A 10,067-nucleotide genomic window follows, 5' to 3' on the forward strand; every position below is an offset into this window, starting at 1 on the left:
TGAAATGGAAAACTGGAAAAGTTGATGAATTTATGCTCACAAAACCAGGTCGAAAAGCCAGGGCAGCTATGACAAGGTTGAAGTTCATCCATCAGAAGTGAATGAAACAGAGGGGTCAACCTCCCTAATCATTTTGATCACCAGGATAATGATGACTGACCAATTAGACTAGTCATTGATATCCAGCATAAAGATGGCCATAACAGATGTGATCATCCCCACTACAGATAATTTAATGGAAAACAACAACCATTAATAACACGACTGGAAGTAAGGAAACGTGGATTTAGACTCCTGCCAGTGACAAGGAATGTGATCTAAAGTTAATCACTCAATCTTTCTGAGCCCTAGTTGCCACTTCTGTGAAATTGTGGTTGGGAGTAAATGACTTTCATGTTTCTTATTTGGCATCATTGCTGATTCCTCTTCCAGCCATGCCTTCAAGTGATGGAGCTGAGGTAGGTATTTTCTTTTTGTTACATTTCTATGTCTTCTCAAATTTATCTGGAATGGCATTTTAAACTATTCTTTATTTTGTGCCTACCAATCATTGTATTTTAGGTTAGTCAAAACATCAGTCTTGGCTTTTATGATTTGTAGTTTGGAGAAGATGTTTCCAAAGGAAACTTAAAGAGACTAATAATTAAATTTATCTGTTCACAATTCAGAGAATAAATTAGGCAGGCTCTTTTAACAGCAAAAATGATTTTCTCAACATAGTCCAAATTAATAAAACAAAATGATTGTAATGTAAAATTATGTATACTTAAATCATAAAATAGGACTTCTGATTTTATTAAATCAGATCAAATAAGGTTTTTCTTCCATAGCACATTATCACTCAAGCTTAAAAATATTTTGAAGGTAAGTAAAACGATGTTCTAAGCTCACTTTTACAGAGAGAAATTCTTCTCAGGAGAACTAAACAAGTATATTTACATTTTGGCATCAAGACTGGTAAGGCTGGTAAACTGTCTTCCAAGGAAACTAGAGAAAGTGGTCTCCCTTGAGACATGTAAATGTGAATCAACCTGGTGAAGCAATTCATGAATCAACCTTAAATAACTAAAATGAATCAAGACCTCTTTATAATATCACCTTGTCACCATTTATTCATTTACCTGTCAACCTTATTTGGATGTTATAAAGGCCAACTAACTAAGAAGTGAAAACTCAGAGAAATGCCTGAGGACTGTAGAATTTTCTTGAGGTAGGATCAAGCAGGATGGGGGCTCAGCACTGGGTCTCTGCAGCTGGCAACACTTTGCTGCTTTGTTAGTGTCTGCTATATTGGGTACATTGTTACTGGTACAAAATCAGGGTTCTGTGCAGCGAAGAGGAGGAAATGGCTGTTGGTTAGGGAACAAACACTGTCTTCCACAGGTACTATCCAGCACACTCATATCTGATTGATTTCCTCTGAGTAAGTATCTGTTCAATCATTATTTCCAACTTTTACTCCCTTTCTTTTAAGCTATGGAGCTGCTAGAAAAGAAAAAATAATTCCGTGCAAAATAGAAAAACAAAAAAAGCAACTTCTTTCACTTGAATTACTGAGTTAACCGCCATGGAGTCACAGAACTCTGAAGAGCAGTTTGTAATCCACTCAAGTTTGCCAGTTTTTAAAAATTGTGACATCCGAAAATAAGGACATAATTTGGGGCTAGTTCGGCAGGCACAAAAATGATCTGTCAACTCACTTGTTTATATCTGGTAGATGTTCTTTAACCCATTGCCTGTTTACCTATATACCAGATTAACCAAAATTTACCATTCTGTCAGTAAAACTTGCCCATTGAGGCCCACAGTGCTGAAGACTGAAGGCTAGGGAGGCTATTCTCTAGTATACTCTGCATGTCCCTCTCTCAGTTGAGTAGTACACTTACCAAGACTTGGTTGTGCTTTTCTAAGCTGTTCATAATAGTTGGACTTGTTACTGCAGTAATGTAATTTGAATATTATATAACCAAAGAAATGTGAATGCAAAAATAAAAATGCTATCTTGTGAGAACTGTGTTGACAAAAATTAACTCAAAATGGATCATTTGACCTAAAGCTAAAACTATAAAACATCTAGAAGAAAACATAGGAGACAATCTTTGAAACCTTGGCTTAAGCTAAAGTTTCTTAGATGGAACACAAAAAGCACAAACTATAAAAGAAAAAAAAACAATACATTGAACTTCATTGAAATGAAAACATTTTGATCTTTGAAAGAAGATGAAAAGAAAAGCTTGAACTGGGAGAAAATATTTGCAACACATATACTTGGTAAAAGACATATCCACAATAGTAAAGAATAAGAACTCTTACAATTCAATAAGATTATTCAATATTTATTATATGTAAAAAAATAATAAACAGCCCAATTTAAAAATGATCGAAAGGATTGAACAAATAAGTAATGGATGGTGGATGTTAAGAGCCAGGTTTCTCTCTGTTGAAGAGGGAAGTTACAGATGAGCAAGAAGAGAAGTCTAGAATGAACTAGCCTTCTGTGATACTGGATTAGAGTCTGAGACATCTTATGCATCCACTTAATACATACACAAATGGATAGATACAGAAACAATTATAGATCTGTTTGTGGTTAGTACACACAACCTAGTTCTGTCTAAGATGGCATAGGGGACTTCAAGTACAGCTGGGCCTCATGGGAACAGGAAAGCAGCCTCTATAATCCGGCCTCCTGAGAACTCATCAGGTAGCTTCTCTCTCTCCTCTGATGCTCTCTGTGGTCACATGGTGTCTTGGTTATCTCACCTAATGCTGCTACATTCTCCAGTTTTTCTTACAACTGGCTTTTCTGCTTATGAAACTGCATGCACATGGTTGCAAATGGCCACCACTTTAAAAGTCCACATTAACTAATCACTCAGTGCCCACCACCATCTAACTGACTTAATCTCTATGTCTCTTAGATTTAGTTCTTTGGAGAGGATATCATTGAGCCAGCTTGGATCACCTGTGTCTGGGGAGCAAGGTTACTTGTGTAAACATGGCTGCTGGGCAAGCAGCTTCATAGGTGTGCGACCTGTGCAGTCACACGGGGTCCTGGGCTCAGAAGGGCTCTCCACACTCACTTTAATGTTCCACTGTCACTGTCAGGAAATTCTTAATTTTCAAATGAGGGCCCCATAAATGATGTAGCCAGTTCTGTCGCTGGGCTCAGCTGTGGGGCAAGATTAGGTGGTGTGAGTAGATTCTCTTATAAGGAGATACTGGTGATAGGAAAATTTGGTGTATTTAGAGTCTTGATTTTCAAAACTAGGCTTCTCCCTTCTTTGAACTCACATCACTGCTTAGTGCCTCATTCATCTTAACAGAAAATATTGGCTCCTAATAGGTACTATTCTGTGCTAGGCACTGAAAACACTCAGTGAACAAGACAGATTTGGTTCTTTGTCGTGGAACATAGTGTCAAGCCAAGTTTACCCCAGTCCTAGAGTTACTGCCTTGTTCAATTTTTTCTTAAGGAACTGCCATTTTGTCGTGACCCTTCTATCCTGAAGCTTCCTGTCTGCTCTAGTCATAACTCGGGCAAGTGTAACTGAAAGGCATGCCTGGGACCTTAGTGGCAGAGACTGGTAGGGAAAAGAAGCCAGTAATAAGATTTGTAGATTTGCCAAGCTGAAGATTCCTTTATTGCCCCCCTTCAAGCACACTCAGTCCCAACAAACTGATAGTTGGCAGCCTACTATGGCAAGTCCAAAGGACATAGTAAGCTTACTTCCAGCTGTCATTAATATCCAAGTTAGTCTTATCTGATAGGAAGTGGGAGTGCAAGGCATCAGGGAGTAGTAAAACTCAGATGGGTAGCAACATTGTGGGTTTAAGTCCTGGATTTATTTTGTAGCAAGATCCTTAGCTAGCAGCTGGGACTATAAGGAAACGAGGCCTTCCTACTGGAAAGTGCTGGAAGAAGTAGGGAGGAGGTATGACAGTCAAGTATATAGATGCTCAGATATTAATAAAGATCAAATAAGGAAGCCAATGCAGAATACATCTTAGAAGGCCTTAAGAGAAGGCTGAGATCCCTGGACTTCCCTCAAATCATGGTCAACACAACACCATGACTATTTTTAGATCCAACCAGCTGCTGATGCTTCCTCATATTGCTCAGAAGTGGCTCAGGGACCAAGTGCGGCTGAGTCCACAGGTTGAAGATATCAGAATCTACAACTGATCGAATTTGCTTAAATGCATAAATCTGTGAATGTTGTTAGCTCTGCAGTTATTCATTGCTGAAAGTTAATCACTTTTTCAGGTACTCATCTACTTTGTGGTATACTTCCCTTATAGAGCATCCTTTGTGATGTTTCTTGCAATAAAGCCAGTTTGCTATGGCAGAAATTGCTAACCCTTCTTCCTATTAGGAAGAGAACACCTGAATTTGGCTGATCACATGACTGCCCAACTTTATTTCTCAGCATCCCAGGCAGCAAGATGTGGCCTATAGAAGACTAAGTTTTGCCAGTGTGATGTGACTGGAAATGATGTGTGCAACTTCAGCATCATTTCCTTAAGAATAAAGCTGCTTGCTTGGGACTCCTACTTTCCTTCTTTCCACTGGCTGGATAGTGGCTACAACTGCAGCAGTGTCCTTGATGTGAAGAGTGGCAGAAATAGCAATCTGGGTCCCAGGATGATCTCACCAAATTGAGCCCACCAATTTGGGACTGTTAAGTGAGAAGTGAGAAAAAAACAACCATTTTTTAACCCACTGTTTTTGGGGTCTCTTTATTATAATGGTGTAGCCTATACTCTAATTCACCTATTTGTTGAGGACTACTTTGTACCAGGCATTAGGTACCAATGCTCTAAGCATTTGTACATATTATCTCATTCAGTTCTCTTGACCACACTCTCAAGACAGTACTAATATCCCTATTTTATAGGTTGCTAAATTGAGGTTCAGACAAGTTAAGCAACGTACTCAAGATTCCATAGCTACTAAACGGCACAAGGATTCAGATTCAGGGTTGTTTGACTACATAGTCCTTGCTGTATCTCCCACATTTTGCTACTGAGCCTTCCAGGATTTTTGTTTCCTCTGCTAGTGTGGCCTTGTAGAAATGTCAGTTGCAGATAGTAAAACATCCCCCTCCCCATATCCCACTTTCTTCATCAAGAAAAAGCAGAGAGTTTAATACACATTATTATTAAAGGTAATAAAACAAGTGGGATGGGCCATTTCCAGTTATCTTGTTTACCCCTTTGATTCTATCTGCAGCTTCTTCTTGTAACATTATTAATGAGGTTATAACTCTGTGTACCCAAGGAGTCATTTTCTGTGATGTTTCCTTTTCTGATATATAACTGAAGGGAAGCTCTGAGACTATTAGAAGAATTAACCTTTCAACTATATAAGATTCTTATTGCTTGTATATATTTTTTAATTACAGGAGAATGTCATCAGTAGATACAAGTATAGTCTCTACTTACATGAGCAACATAGTGGTGGGTATACAGTATTGCTCTTTTTATCTGGGGAAGCCTCAGTAGCAGGAAGGGTATGAGTTAGGTAGAACTGAACTCTAGCAAAGTGTTACTTTACGATTGAAAAGCAGGAAGTACTGAGATTAAAAACACACCAATATCTTCAGGAGACAGTTGTGAGTGTGTGGTATTGGGAGAGAGGATGTGGTCTAAGTCATATAAATAACAAATATTTGAGTTCACTAATTGTCAGGCACTGCAGGCATACCTCATTTTATTGCACTTCACTTTATCGTGCTTCACAGATATTGTGTTTTTTACAAGTCAAAGATTTGTGGCAACCTGGTGTCAAGGAAGCCTATCAGCTCCATTTTTCCAGCAGCATTTGCTCACTTTGTGTCCCTGTGTCACATTTTGGTAATTCTTACACCATTCCAAACTTTTTCATTATTATTATATTTGTTATGGTGATCTATGATCAGTGATCTTTTTTTTTTTTTTTTGGCTGCATTGGGTCTTCGTTGCTGCATGTGGGCTTTGTCTAGGTGTGGCGAGCGGGGGCTACTCTTCATCGTGGTGCGCAGGCTTCTCATTGCAGTAGCTTCTCTTGTCGCAGAGCATGGACTCTAGGCGTGCGGGCTTCAGTAGTTGCAGCATGTGGGCTTCAGTAGTTGTGGCACACAGGCTCAGTAGTTATGGCTTGCAGGCTCTAGAGTGCAGGCTCAGTAGTTGTGGCACATGGGCTTAGTTGGCCCGAGACGTGGGAATCTTCCTGGACCAGGGATCAAACCCATGTGCCCTGCGTTGGCAGGTCGATTCTTAACCACTACGCCACCAGCGAAGTCCCGATCAGTGATCTTTGATGTTACTATTGTAATTGTTTTGGCGCCCCATGAACCATGACCATATAAGACAGAGAACTTAATCCATAGATGTTGTGTGTTCTGTCCGCTCCATTGACTGACTGTTCCCTCATGTTTCAATCTCTCTCTCTCTCCCCCTTCGGGCCTCCCTATTCCCTGAGACACAGCAGTATTGAAATTAGACCAATTAATAATCCTACAATATCCTCTAAGTGTTCAAATGAAAGGAAGAATTATACACCTTTCACTTTAAATCAGAAGCTAGAAATGATTAAGCTTAGTGAGAAAGGCATGTTGAAAGCCGAGATAGGCCAAAAACTAGGCCTCTTGTACCAAACAGTTAGCCAAGTTGTGAATGCAAAGGAGATGTTTTCGAAGGAAATTAAAACTGCTACTCCAGTGAACACATGAATGATAAGAAAGTGAAACAGCCTTATTGCCCATATGGAGAAAGTTTTAGCGTTCTGGATAGAAGATAAAACCAATCACAGCATTCTCCTTAAGCCAAAGCCTAATCCAGAGCAAGCAAGGCCCTAACTCCCTTCAAGTCTATGAAGGCTGAGACAGGTGAGGCAACTGAAGAAGCTAGCAGAGATTGGTTCATGTAGTTTAAGGAAAGAAGTCATCTCCATAACATAAAAATGCAAGGTAAAGCAGAGAGTGCTGATGTAGAAGCAGCAGCAAGTTATCCAGAGGATCTAGTTAAGATAATTAATGAAGGTAGCTACACTAAGCAACAGATTTTCAGTGTAGAGGAAACAGCCTTCCATTGAGGACAGTGCCATCTCAGACTTTCATAGAAAAGTCGATGCCTTGCTTCAAAGCGTCAAAGGACAGGCTAATGCAGTTGGTGACTTGAAGTTGAAGCCAGTGCTCATTTGTCATTCTGAAAATCCTAGGAACCTTAAGAATTATGCAAAATCTACTTTGCCTGTGCTCTATCAGTGGAATAACAGAGCCTGGATGACAGCACATCCATTTATGACACAGTTTACTAAATATTCTCAGCTCACCATTGAGACCTACTGCTCAGAAAAAGAAATTTCTTTTAAAATACGACTGCTCATTGACAGTGCACCTCGTCACCCAAGAGCTCTGATGATGTACAATGAGATTTATGTTGTTTTCATGCCTGCTAACACAACATCCATCTTGCGGCCTATGGATCAAGGAGTCATTTCAACTTTCAAGTCTTATGATTTAAGAAATACATTTTGTAAGGCTATGGCTGCCTTCACAGATAGTGATTCCTCTGATGGATTTGGGCAAAGTAACTTGAAAACTTTCTGCAAAGCGTTCACCATTCTAGATACCATTAAGAACATTCGTGATTCATGGGAAGAGGTCAAAATATCAGCACGAACAGGAGTTTGGAAGAAGTTGATTTCAACCCTCATGGATGACTCTGAGGGGCTCAAGACTCAGCGGAGGAAGTAACTGCAGATGTGGTGGAAATAGCAGGAAAACTAGAATTAGAAGTGGAGCCTGAAGATGTGACTGAATTGCCGCAATCTCATGCTAAATCTTGAACAGATGAGGAGTTGCTTCTTAAGGATGAACAAAGAAAAGTGATTTCTTGAGATGGAATCTACTCCTGGTGAAAATGCTGTGAAGATTGTTGAAATGACAGTAAAGGATTTAGAATATTACATCAATTTAGTTGATAAAGCAGCAGCAGGATTTGAGAGGATTGACCTCAATTTTGCAAGAAGTTCTATTGTGGGTAAAATTTAACCAAACAGCATTGTATGCTACAGACAAATCGTTGGTGAAAGGAAGAATCAACCAATGTGGCAGATGTCATTGCTGTCTTATTTTAAGAAACTGCCACAACCTCCCCAGCCTTCAGCAACCACCACCCTGATCAGTCAACTGCCGTCAACATCGAGGCAAGACCCTCCATCAGTAAAAAGATTAGGACTCACTGAAGCCTCAGATGATGGTTAGCATTTTTTGGCAATAAAGTACTTTTTATATATGTCCATTTTTTAGATCTAATGCTATTACACACTTAATAGATTACAATATAGTATAAACATAACTTTTATATGCACTGGAAAACCAAAAAATTAGTGTGACTCTCTTTATAGCAATATTCACTTTGTTGAGGTGGTCTGGAACTGAACCTACAGTATCCCCGAAGTATGCCTGTATACCTGGCAACAGGGATACAAAGATAAATAAGACACAGGCTTCATGTACGTAGTATTTTGCCTTTGCTTTTTAATTCATTTGATTTATTAGAGGTTTATTCCTTGGGTTTTCTGTATTGTAGCCTATAGAAAATAAAATTTGCTTTAAAAAAAAAGAATTTCAAGAGATAATGTTGTTCAGACCTAGAACTAGCTCATCCCTCATTGGTATCACTAACCAAAACTACAATTTCTGCTTGGATGATTCAGAAGAAATAATAAAAAGGGTCATAGGATCAGGAGAAAGGGACAAATGGAACTTGAAGTGTTTGGGGTCAGGAGACAGGGTTTTGCTTCAGACTCTAGAATGAAATAGAATCTGAAATAGATTTTCTGAGTTGAAAAGTCTGGGTTAGAACCTTGGCCTTGCTCTATAACTTCAGGCAAACTACTTCAATGTTCAACACATTTATTGGAAACTGTGCGTCAAACACTGAACTAGGTGTATATGGTAGTGAACATCGTAGACAAAGTTCCTGTCCTCATGTCAGTTTAGTGGTACATATTTGAGGAAATAAAGCCCATAAGGGAATAGACAAGTACTATTTTAGAAAGCGAGGTCAGGAAAGACGTCTCTGAGAAGGTGTCATTGGAGCTGAGACTTAAATGAAGCAAAGATACTGCTTTAGGGAATTTTAGTAGTTTCTGAGCTTTAGTTTTCTCAACTGTAAAATGAAAAATAATAAAGGTCTACCTTATGGGGTTGTTAAAAATAGAATGAGATAGTATATGAGGTTAGTAAACCATAGTGACTAATCAAAAGTGAGGTATTATTACTTCTACTGTTACTCTCATGTTTCTCTTTGAAAATAATGTTCCAGGCATTTTCAGAGGTTGGGAGGGAGAAAGGAGCAGATTACAGAAAATGTTAAAGAGCATAAAAAAAGAAGTTTAACCTACTTCATAATTTAGTATCATGCATCTGTGGTACTTATTCATCCTTTTTTATAATCCAGTCTTTAAATCACAATTCTGTAACAATTCATTTTTTGAAAGTAACATTTTTTCCCAAATTTAAAAGTAATCTTTATTGAAGTATACTTTACATACAATAAAATGCACCTATTATATGCATACTGTTCAATGTATTTTGAGAAATGAATACAACTATGTAGTAAGTACCACAAGCAACATATAGAACATTTCTATCATCCTTTGTGTCCTTTCCCTTTTAATCCTTCCCACACTTAATCCCAGGCAACTACTAATCTGTTTTCTGTCACTATAGATTAGTTTGCCTGTTCTAAATTTTATACAACTGGAAGCATACAGTGTGAAAATTTTGAGTCTTTTTTTTTTTTTTTTTTTTTACTCAGCATGTTTTCAAGATTCATCTATATTGTTGCATGCATCTGAAGTTTGTTTCATTTTATTGCTGAGTAGTATTCCATGGCATGGATTTAGAGCAGTTTGTTTATCTAGTCACCTGTTGATGGACATTTGGATTGTTTCTAGTTGTGGGCTTTTGTTAACGAAGCTGCTGTGAATACTCATGTAAAGGCTTTGTGTGGATCTGTTTTCATTTCTCTTTGGTAAATATCTAGAAGTAGGGTTACTAGGTTGTATGTGTTTA

The sequence above is a fragment of the Lagenorhynchus albirostris genome, chromosome 11, assembly GCF_949774975.1.
Source record: "Lagenorhynchus albirostris chromosome 11, mLagAlb1.1, whole genome shotgun sequence".
NCBI lineage: Eukaryota > Metazoa > Chordata > Mammalia > Artiodactyla > Delphinidae > Lagenorhynchus > Lagenorhynchus albirostris.